We start from the raw sequence: 11,414 nt of genomic DNA, 5'->3' as shown, positions 1-11,414 counted from the left end.
TAATAGGCATATTTGAATGTAGAGAACTTTCTTTGACCTCAGGCCCTGTATCTCCTGTGCCAATCTTTTTAGAAAAGGGAAAGAGGAAGAGGAATGTCAGTGGAAAGTGGGACTAATACTGTGCAGATTCACTTCCTGCTGTGCTGTTTTTCTGTTTAATTAATCAAGCTTCAGAAAGAAGAATAGTAAAACCAGACCTCATATCTGACCAATTGATTATGTGCTTTACATCTCATGCTTTACTGGTTGTCAGCACACAATCTCCAGCCACCTTTGGGAAAAGGAATGTTACCTTTTTCTTACTGATATTCTCATACCTAATCATACTCTTACACATCCCAGTGATTATCAATCTCTCATCATTAAAATCCCATCCCCATTATCACCCAACTCCTTACTCCTATCCCAAAGTTCCACTCAAACTTAAACTTAATAAAACTCAAGACATCTAAAAGTTCCACTCAATAACTTAATGAAATTCATGACATCTGATAAAAATTAAAATGCTATTCCCTGTACTATTGCACTTTATAGTATTTGGATTTTATTTCCTCATTGTAGTTGAGGTTTTTCTAACACATATATATGTACATGCATTTGTGTCTATAATATGCATATAAATGGACATACTTTACATTGTATAGACAGCAAATTTCCCCTTGTCCCAAATCTTTTCCTGTCCTTCCATTTTCTAATACTGAACCCTCGTATTTCTCTGATAACAGCTCCTCTTGGCTTATTAGTCATGGCAGACAAGTTGGAATTCTCACTCCTCATTGTCACTTCTGGGTTTTTTCCCTGCCTCCATCATTTAGTATCTCTTCTCTTTTTAGATTCATGCATTTCATCTCAGTCAAATCCTGATAGCTGTTGTCTATAGACATCCGAGTCACTCTCAGTGGATTTGGTACATGACTCAAGATATTTCTTTCTTAATTCCTACCTTCATATTAGGGCAATGCATATTGGCTCTCCCTCAAACCCTAACCTCCCTAACCCACCCAGTTCTTCAAACTATTTACTTCCTATTACCATCCTGTACATATGAAGATGGTCATACCCACAGTCTTGCCATCATCCTTGTTCAAATATGCCACTTCCTTGTTCAAGAATTCTGAAGTCTTATCTAACTATAATCTATTGGCTTTCCATTTCTCTCTCTGCTTTTTTTTACAAACTACTACTTTTCATCTACCCTGTGATCTAATTTTACAACCCTTCAGTCCTTGCCCAAGCCATCTCCCCTGCAATATCCAATTTCCTTTTCCATTTTGAGCTTTTGGTGAGTCAATTCAATTCTATATTCTCTAGTGCCTGAAACTCCTTATTTCAGTAATTGGACTATGCCAAGGCCTTGGTTGACTCCTACTATCTGCCTCTCCTAATACATGCCCTGCTGAGCAAAGGTAGAGAAAATCATGCAACCATTCTAATTGAGTTCATGACAAATCTGTTAGACCACTTCAGCTAGGTCTTCACTGCCTTATAGGCAATTTTGTTACTGGTTTACTAGTTAGAAGAAAAGGTAGAAAACCAATCTTTGACCATCTTTGTGTGTGGCCTCCCTTATGAATCGACTATCCACAGCAGCTCTTCAGAATCTTTTTATCTATCAAACTTATCATTGCTCTCATTTCTCCCAGCCTTGCCTCATATTTTATGAAAAATAAATTATACTATTCATTGAAAATTGCCTCTCCTCCGCTCTTCCTTATTTCAATATCATAAACCTAATTCTCTCCTTTACCTGTTTCCTGTGATGAAGTATTCTTACTGCTTCCCAGCACCAACTCCTCTACTTTTTCAAGCAATTTCATTTCATGCTATCTCCAACAGTTTTCCTTCTATCATTCTCATGTTAACTTATTTTCAATCTTTTCCTTTTTATTGCATCATTCCCTCTTGCCTACAAACATGCCCTCAAAACACACTTCACGTAATCCAACCATTCTGGAGAGCAATTTGGAACTATGCCCAAAAAGTTATCAAACTGTGCATACCCTTTGATCCAGCATTGCTGCTATTGGGCTTATATCCCAAAGAAATACTGAGGAGGGGAAAGGGACCTGTATGTGCCAAAATGTTTGTGGCAGCTCTTTTCATAGTGCTAGAAACTGGAAGATGAATGGATGTCCATCAATTGGAGAATGGTTGGGTAAATTATGGTATATGAAGGTTATGGAATATTATTGCTCTGTAAGAAATGACCAGCAGGAGGAATACAGAGAGGCTTGGAGAGACATCAACTGATGCTGAGTGAAATGAATAGAACCAGAAGATCACTGTACACTTCAATGTTGTATGAAGATGTATTCTGATGGAAGTGGATATCTTCAACATAAAGAAGATCCAACTCACTTTCAGTTGATCAATGATGGACAGAAACAACTACACCCAGAGAAGGAACACTGGGAAGTGAATGTAAATTGTTAGCACTGTCTATCTACCCAGGTTACTTACCTTCGGAATCTAATACTTAATGTGCAACAAGAAAATGGTATTTACACACATATATTGTATCTAGGTTATATTGTAACACATGTAAAATGTATGGGATTGCCTGTCATCAAGGGGAGGGAGTAGAGGGAGGGAGGGGATAATTTGGAAAAATGAATACAAGGGATAATGTTATAAAAAAAAATTACTCATGCATATATACTGTCAAAAAATTATAAATAAAATTTAAAAAAAAAAAAACAACAACACACACTTCACTTTATCCTTCCATCCCCACTATCGTCTGGTATATCTTTTGTTGTTTGTGTTAAAGGCCACAGACAGAAAAGAGTACAGTAAATGCATCCAATCCTCATATATCCATCAAAACTTTCTCCAAAGCTATCCATGATATCTTTTTTTATTATTATTATACAAGTACATTGGTATTTTTTTTTTTACATATTTCCAGAACAAAAAGGGAAAACGATGAGGGAAAAAAAAAAAAAAGGTAAAAAAGTGAACATAGCATGTGATGATTTATATTCAGTCTCCACAGTTCTCTCTGGATGGCTTTTTCCATCCAAAATTTATTGGGATTGTCTTGGATCACTGAATTGCTAAAAGAACTATGTGTATCATAGTTGACCATCATACAGTCTTGCTGCTGCTGTGTACAATGTTTTTTGATTCTGCTTGTTTCAATTAACATCAGTTCATGGAAATTTTTCCAGACCTTTCTAAAATCAGCCTGTCCATTTTTATAGAATAATATTCCATTCTATTCATATTCCATAACTTATTCAGCTATTCCCCAATTGATGGGCACCCACTCCTTTTCCAATAATTTGCTACCACAAAAAAAGATGCTACAAACATTTTTGTATATATGGATCCATACTCCTCTTATGATCTCTTTGCGATAGAAAACCAGTAGAGGCACTGCTGGATCAACAGGTATTGCACACTTTAATAGCCTTTTGGGCATAATTCCAAATTGCTCTTCAGAATGGCTAGATCATTTCACAATGCTATCAACAGTTCATTAGTGTCCTAGTTTCCCAAAATCCTCTTAAACATTAATCATTATCTTTTCCTATCATCTTAGGCAATCTAAGAGATATGAGACTGTACTTTGGAATTGTTTTAATTTGCATTTCTCTAATGTGATTTAGAGCATTATTTTCAAATGACTAGAAATGGCTTCAATTTTTTCATTATTCATATCCTTTTAACTATTTCTCAATTGGAGAATGACTTGAATTCTTTTTTTTTTTTTTTAGAATTTTTTCCCACAGTATATGCGCATGAGTAATTTTTTTTATGACTATCCCTTGTATTCATTTTTTCCAAATTATCCCCCCCCCTCCACTCCCCCAGATGACAGGCAATCCCATACATTTTACATGTGTTACAATATAACCTAGATACAATATATGTGTGTAAATATCATTTTCTTGTTGCACATTAATGACTTGCATTCTTAATAAATTTGATTTAGTTCTTTCAGAAATGGGGCCTTTATCAGAAACACTGGCTATAAAAAAAATTTTCCCTAGCTTTGTTTTCCTTCTAATCTTGGCTGCATTGCTTGTGCAAAAAGTTTTTAATTTATTGTAATCAAAGTTGTCCATTTTGCATTTCACAATGTTATCTAATTTTTTGGCCATAAATTCCTTCTTTCTCCAAAGATCTGATAGGTAAACTATCCCTTGCTCTCCTAATTTGCTTATGGTATCATCCTTAACATCCTAAAGCATGTACCCATTTTGACCTTATTTTGGCATGGAATATGAGATGTAGGTCTATGTCAAGTTTCTGACATATTTTCCATCTTTCTCAACAATTTTTGTGAAATAGTGAGAACTTATCCCAGAAGCTAGAATTTTGAACACTAGATTATCATCATTAATTATTGTGTCATGTTTATCTAACCTATTCCACTGATCCACCATTCTTGTTTCTTAGCCAGTACCATATGATTTTGATAACTGCTGCTTTACCCATGATATCTTAATGCCAAATCCAGTGACCTTTCTCAGTCTTCTTTCTCCCTGACCTTTAGGAAAACTGGAACAATCATCATCTCCTTGGTATTCGCTTCTCACTAGGTTTTCAAGACATGATTCCCTCCTGGGAATTTCCCATCTATATGACTACTATTCAATATCTTTCCCTGAATTTTCATCCAGATCATTCCCTATAAATTGTAGGTGTTCCATCTTGGGTTCTCTATATTACATCACTTGGTGATCTCACCAGTCCTATAAATTTAATTGCCAAGTTTATGCTGATGAATCTCAAATCAACCTATCTTGATTGACCTCCAGTTTCACCTCTCCAACTGCTTTCTCAGACATCTCAAAATTGAATGTCTACTGGCAGCCCTTTTCATAGTGGCTAGAAATTGGAAATTGAACAGATGCCCATCAATTGGAGAATGACTGAGTAAAATGATGGTATATGAATGTTATGGAATATTATTGTTCCTTTTTTTTTTTAATTACAACTTTTTGTCGACAGAACATATGCATGGGTAATTTTTTACAACATTATCCTCTGCACTCACTTCTGTTCCGATTTTTCCCTTCCCTCCCTCCACCCCCTCCCCTAGATGGCAGACAGTCTTATACATGTTAAATATGTTATAGTATATCCTAGATACAATATATGTGTGCAGAACCGAACAGTTCTCTTGTTGCACAGGAAGAATTGGATTCAGAATGTAAAAATAATCTGGGAGGAAAAACAAAAATGCAAGCAATTTACACTCACTTCCCAGTGTTCCTTCTCTGGGTGTAGCTGATTCTATCTATCATTGATCATTTGGAACTGAATCAGATCTCTCTATGTTGAAGATATCCACTTCCATCAGAATACATCCTCATACAGTATTGTTGTTGAAGTATATAATGATCTCCTGGTTCTGCTCATTTCACTCTCTGTAAGAAATGGTAAGCAGGATGAATACAGAGAGGCTTGGAGAGACTTACATGAACTGATGCTAAGTGAAATGAGCAGAACCAGATCATTATATACTTCAACAACAATACTATATAATAATCAAGTCTGATGGACGTGACTATCTTCAGCAATGAGAAGATCCAATTCAGTTCCAGTTATCAGTGATGAACAGAACCAGCTACACCCAGCAAAAGAACACGAAAATGAATGTGGATTGCTTGCATTTTTGTTTTTCTTCCCAAGTTATTTTAACCTTTTTAAATCTGATTTTCCTTGTGCAATAAAAAGAACTGTATAAATATGTACACATATATTGTATTTAAGATATACTTTAACTTGTTTAACATATATGAGACTACCTGCCATCTAGGGTAGAGGGAAGGAAGGGAAAATTGGAACATAAGCTATAATAATAATAATAATAATAATAATAATGTCAGAATAAAAGAAAAGAAAATTAAAAATGGAAAAAAAATTTGAGTAGACCACCCAACCCAAATCCTTCCATCAAGGTAGCCCATTCTACTTTTGAATAGCTGTGCATTTTTGTCATTTTTCCTGTTATATTTGAATTAAATGTACCTTTTTGAAACTTGTACCTATTGTCCCTAGATATATCTTCTGACAGAAGTTAATATGTTAACAAAATTTGCCTATGATTAAATCTCTGGAGATTTTGCTGTAAGCCTCCCCCCCAAAAAAAATTGCATATCTGCTACATGTATTCAACTATTCAACTCAACATATCCAAAAACAACTTCATTGTCTTTTTTTCCTAAACTCTCCCCTCCTACTTTTCTTATTATTACAGAGGGCAACACCATCCTCCCAATTCCTCAGGCTCATAACTTACAAGTCATCCTGGAAGCCTCACTATCTCTCATCTCCATACACAAACTGTTATACACAAACTGTTACAAAGCTTGTAGATTTCACCTTTGTAGCATCTCTCAAATAAGTTTCTTTCTTTCTTCTGATACTGACACCATCACTGCCCTTATCACTTCGCATCTGGAATATTGCAACAGCCTGCTAGTGTGTCAGCCTTCTTCAAGTTTTCCCCCACTCCAACTCATTCTCGATTTTCCTGAAGCACAAGTCCAATCATGTCACCTCCCTATTCAATAAGGTCCAGTATTCAATAAACGTCAAGGAGCAAATAGAAAATACTCAGTTTTGCATTCAAAACCCTTTACAACCTTCATCTTTTTTTTACCTGTTCATCTCTGTAAGAGCCAGGTCAAGCTCTTGGAAGCAGCTCTTGAGTGGCCACTGTGCTTTAGTATATGCACATTCTGGATTCATTCAATCACCGGGTCATGCCACATTGAGTCCTGACCAGCATGTATCCTTATGGCCTATATCCCCTCAAATTCATTGGCAATCCACAAAAAGTGCTTAAATATTACTGAACATCTATTTAACATTTTCTTTAAAAAAAAAAAAAAGTAAGTGTGTATGTGTGTGTGTGTGTGTGTGTGTGTATGTATGTGCGTGTTTACAGGTATAGGATTTCTCTCAATGAGGGAGTGAACCTATAAAGCACACTGAACATGAGAGTTGTTTTTTTTTTTTTTTATGTAAAAAGTCTTAAGGAACATTTTTCTTCTTTATACTAGCCCTAAAAATTTGGATGGCTTTACTAATCAATCCATCAATAAACATTTATTAAGTGCCTGCTATTTGCCAAGAAATGTGCTAAGTGCTGGGGATTCAAAAAAGAGGCAATATAGAGTTCTTGCCCTCTGGGAGCTTACAATCTAATCAGGGAAACAACATGCAAATAAATATATACAAAATAAGCTATATCAATCAATAAACCTTACTAAGTGCCTACTATGTGCCAGGCACTGTTACAAATAGGAAATAATTAGAAGACTAGAATTAAGAGGGTATAGGAAAGGCTTCCTGTAAAAGATGAGACTTAAAAGCTAGGGAAGCCAGTAGTCAGAGATGAGGAAGAAGAGCATTCAAGCATGGGGGACAGCCAGAGAAAATGCCCTGTCCCCAGAGATGAACATCAACAGCCAGGAGACCAGTATCACCAAATCAAAGAATATATTAGGAAGTAAAGTATAAGAAACCTGGAAAGGTAGAAGGAAGTAGGATTTGAAGGGCTTTGAATGACAAACTGAGTATTTTGTATTTGTTCCTAGAAGAGAGTCACTGGAGTTTATTGAATAGGGAGGTAACAAGGTTGGATTTGTGCTTTAGGAAAATTGATTTGGTGAAATAGGTTGGGAAAAGACTTAAAGAAGACTGTCCAATTAATACATTGTTGGTGGAAATGTGAATACATCCAACCATGCTGGAGAGCAATTTGAAACTATGTTCAAAAAGTTATCAAACTGTGCTATACCCTTTTTTTTTTTTTTAATTTTTATTTTATTTTATAATTATAACATTTTTGACAGTACATATGCATGGGTAATTTTTTACAACATTATCCCTTGCACTTACTTCTATTCAGATTTTTTCCCTTCCTCCCCCAACCCCCTCCCCCAAATGGCAAGCAGTCTTATATATGTTAAATATATTACAGTATATTCTAGATACAATATATGTGTGTAGAACCGAATTTTTTGTTGCACAGGAAGAATTAGATTCAGAAGGTAAAAATAACAGTTTACATTCATTTCCCAGTGTTCCTTTTCTGGATGTAGCTGGTTCTGTCCATCATTAATCAATTGGAATTGGATTAGCTCTTCTCTATGTTGAAGAAATCCACTTCCATCAGCATACATCCTCATACAGTATCATTGTTGAAGTGTATAATGATCTTCTGGTTCTGCTCGTTTCACTCAGCATCAGTTGATGTAAGTCTCTCCAAGCCTCTCTGTATTTCTCCTGTTGGTCATTTCTTATAGAACAATAATATTCCATAACATTCATATACCATAGTTTACCCAACCATTCTCCAATTGATGGACATCCATTCATCTTCCAGCTTCTAGCCACTATGAAAAGGGCTGCCACAAACATTTTGGCACATACAGGTCCCTTTCCCTTCTTTAGTAGTCCTTTGGGGTATAAGCCCAGTAGTAGTATGGCTGGGTCAAAGGGTATGCACATTTTGATAACTTTTTGGGCATAATTCCAGATTGCTCTCCAGAATGGTTGGATTCTTTCACAACTCCACCAACAATGCATCAGTGTCCCAGTTTTCCCACAGCCCCTCCAACATTCATCGTTATTTGTTCCTGTCATCTTAGCCAATCTGACAGGTGTGTAATGATACCTCAGAGTTGTCTTAATTTGCATTTCTCTGATCAATAGTGATTTGGAACACTCTTTCATATGAGTGGAAATAGTTTTAATTTCATCATCTGAAAATTGTCTGTTCATATCCTTTGACCATTTATCAATTGGAGAATGGCTTGATTTCTTATAAATTAAAGTCAATTCTGTATATATTTTGGAGATGAGGCCTTTATCAGAACCTTTAACTGTAAAAATGTTTTCCCAATTTGTTACTTCCCTTCTAATCTTGTTTGCATTAGTTTTGTTTGTTGTGCTATACCCTTTGATCCAGCAGTGTTACTACTGAGCTTATAGCCGAAAGAGATCTTAAAGAAGGGAAAGGGACCCGTATGTGCAAAAATGTTTGTAGCAGCCCTTTTTGTAATGTCTAGAAACTGGAAATTGAATGGCTGAATAAATTGTGTTATATGAATATGATGGAATATTATTGTTCTGTAAGAAATGACCAGCAAGATGATTTCAGAAAGGTCTGGAGAGACTGATGCTAAGTGAAATGACCAGAACCAGGAGATCATTATATACTTCAACAACAATACTATATGATGATAAATTCTGATGGATGTGGCCCTCTTCAACAATGAGATGAACCAAATCAGTTCAGTAATGAAGAGAACCAGCTACACCCAGTGAAAGAACTATGGGAAATGAATGTGGACCACAACATAACATTTCCTCTCCTTCTGTTATTGTCCGCTTGCATTTTTGTTTTCCTTCTCAGGTTATTTTTACTTTCTTTCTGAATCTGATTTGTCTTGTGCAGCAAGATAACTGTATAAATATATATACCTATATTGCATTTAACATATACTTTAACATATTTAATATGTATTGGTCTACCTGCCATCTAGGAGAGGGGGTGGGGGGAAGGAAGAGAAAAGTGGGACAGGTTTTGCAAGGGTCAATGCTGAAAAATTATCCATGCATATGTCTTGTAAATAGATAGCTATAATAAAAAAAATAGTTATCAAACTGTGCATACCCTTTAATCCAGCAGTGCTACTATTGGGCTTATATCCCAAAGAAATACTAAAGAAAGGAAAGGGACCTGTATGTGCCAAAATGTTTGTAGCAGCTCTTTTCGTAGTGGCTAGAAACTGGAAAATGAATGGATGTCCATCAATTGGAGAATGGTTGAGTAAATTATGGTATATGAAGGTTATGGAATATTATTGCTCTGTAAGAAATGACCAGCAGGATGAATTCAGAAAGGCTTGGAGAGACTTGCATGAATTGATGCTGAGTGAAATGAGCAGAACCAGAAGACCACTATACACTTCAACAACAATACTGTATGAAGATGTATTCTGATGGAAGTGGATATCTTCAACATAAAGAAGATCCAACTCACTTCCAGCTGATCAATGATGGACAAAAACAACTACACCCAGAGAAGGAACACTGGGAATTGAATGTAAAATATTAGCACTACTGTCTATCTACCCAGGTTACTTATACCTTCGGAATCCAATACTTAACTTGCAACAAGAAAATTGGATTTACACACATATATTATATCTAGGTTATACTATAACACATGTAAAATGTATGGGATTGCTTGTCATCTAGGGGAGAGAGTAGAGGGAGGGAGGGAAAAATCTGGAAAAATGAATACAAGGGTTAATGTTATAAAAAAATTACTCATGCATATATACTGTCAAAAATTTATAATTATAAAATTAATTTTAAAATAATATAATAAAAATATTTGGAGAAAAAAAAAGAAAATAAAAAGCTTTAGTTAAATTTAAAAAAAAAAGACTAGGCTATTGCAATAGTGTGAAATGATGTGATGGTGATGGTGGCAGTGTCAGAAGAGAGATATTGCAAAGGTGAAATCTACAAGCTTTACAACAGTTTGGATAAAGAAGCTGAGACATAATAAGAAAACAAAATGATTTCTAGATTGTAAGCCTAAGTGACAGAGAGGATGGTACTGTCTTCTCCGGTAACAGAGAAGATGATGTGGGAGGAGGATTTGGGGGAAAGTTTTATTTTAGACTTACTGAATTTAAAATGTCTACTGGACATCCAGTTTGAGATGACTGAAAGGCAGTTGGAGATATGAGAAGTAGGTCAATAGAGAGATTGGTTCATGAAAGGTAGATTTGAGAATCATCAGCATAGAGATGGTAATTAAATCCATAGGAGCTGATGAGATCACCTAAAGAAGTAATATGGAAGGAGAAGAGAAGAGGGCCCAAGACCAAAGAAGCCTCTAGGACATATATGGGTAGAGTGTGATCTGGAGAAAGATCCAGCAAATGAGAAGGTATTTTATTTGTTTAAGTTTGGGGCGTTATATTGTACTCCTTCAGTGATTCTTTGAGAGAAGGGTAATTGAGGCTTCAGTAGACCTGAGAGGATGATAAATTATAAACTGGAAGGGTAAAAGGTTCTCCTATAATTCTATGGTTTGGAATTTATTATCTGGAGTGAAAAATGCAGTAATTGGTGATCAAAGAAATAATGTGGAATATGTACACACATGAGTATGACATTAGACAAGTCACTTAACCTTGGAAAGGATGGGGGTGGGAGAGAAGAGGAAAGAGGAAGGGGAGAGAGAGATGAAAACTGCAAACTAGATATCTTCCTTTGACCTGAACATTTTTTGCACTTGATGGGTCCCAAGTAGGCATTTTTCTATGGTCAAAGGCAGATTATATTGTGAATTCCCCTTTCTTCCACTAAAATAAGTCATGTGAACTACTCTTTTTTTTCCGTTCTTCCCCTACATGGCTTAGTACGTAGAT

Source organism: Sminthopsis crassicaudata, chromosome 2 (assembly GCF_048593235.1).
Source record: "Sminthopsis crassicaudata isolate SCR6 chromosome 2, ASM4859323v1, whole genome shotgun sequence".
In the NCBI taxonomy this organism is placed as follows: domain Eukaryota; kingdom Metazoa; phylum Chordata; class Mammalia; order Dasyuromorphia; family Dasyuridae; genus Sminthopsis; species Sminthopsis crassicaudata.
This window is presented reverse-complemented; position numbering follows the sequence as displayed.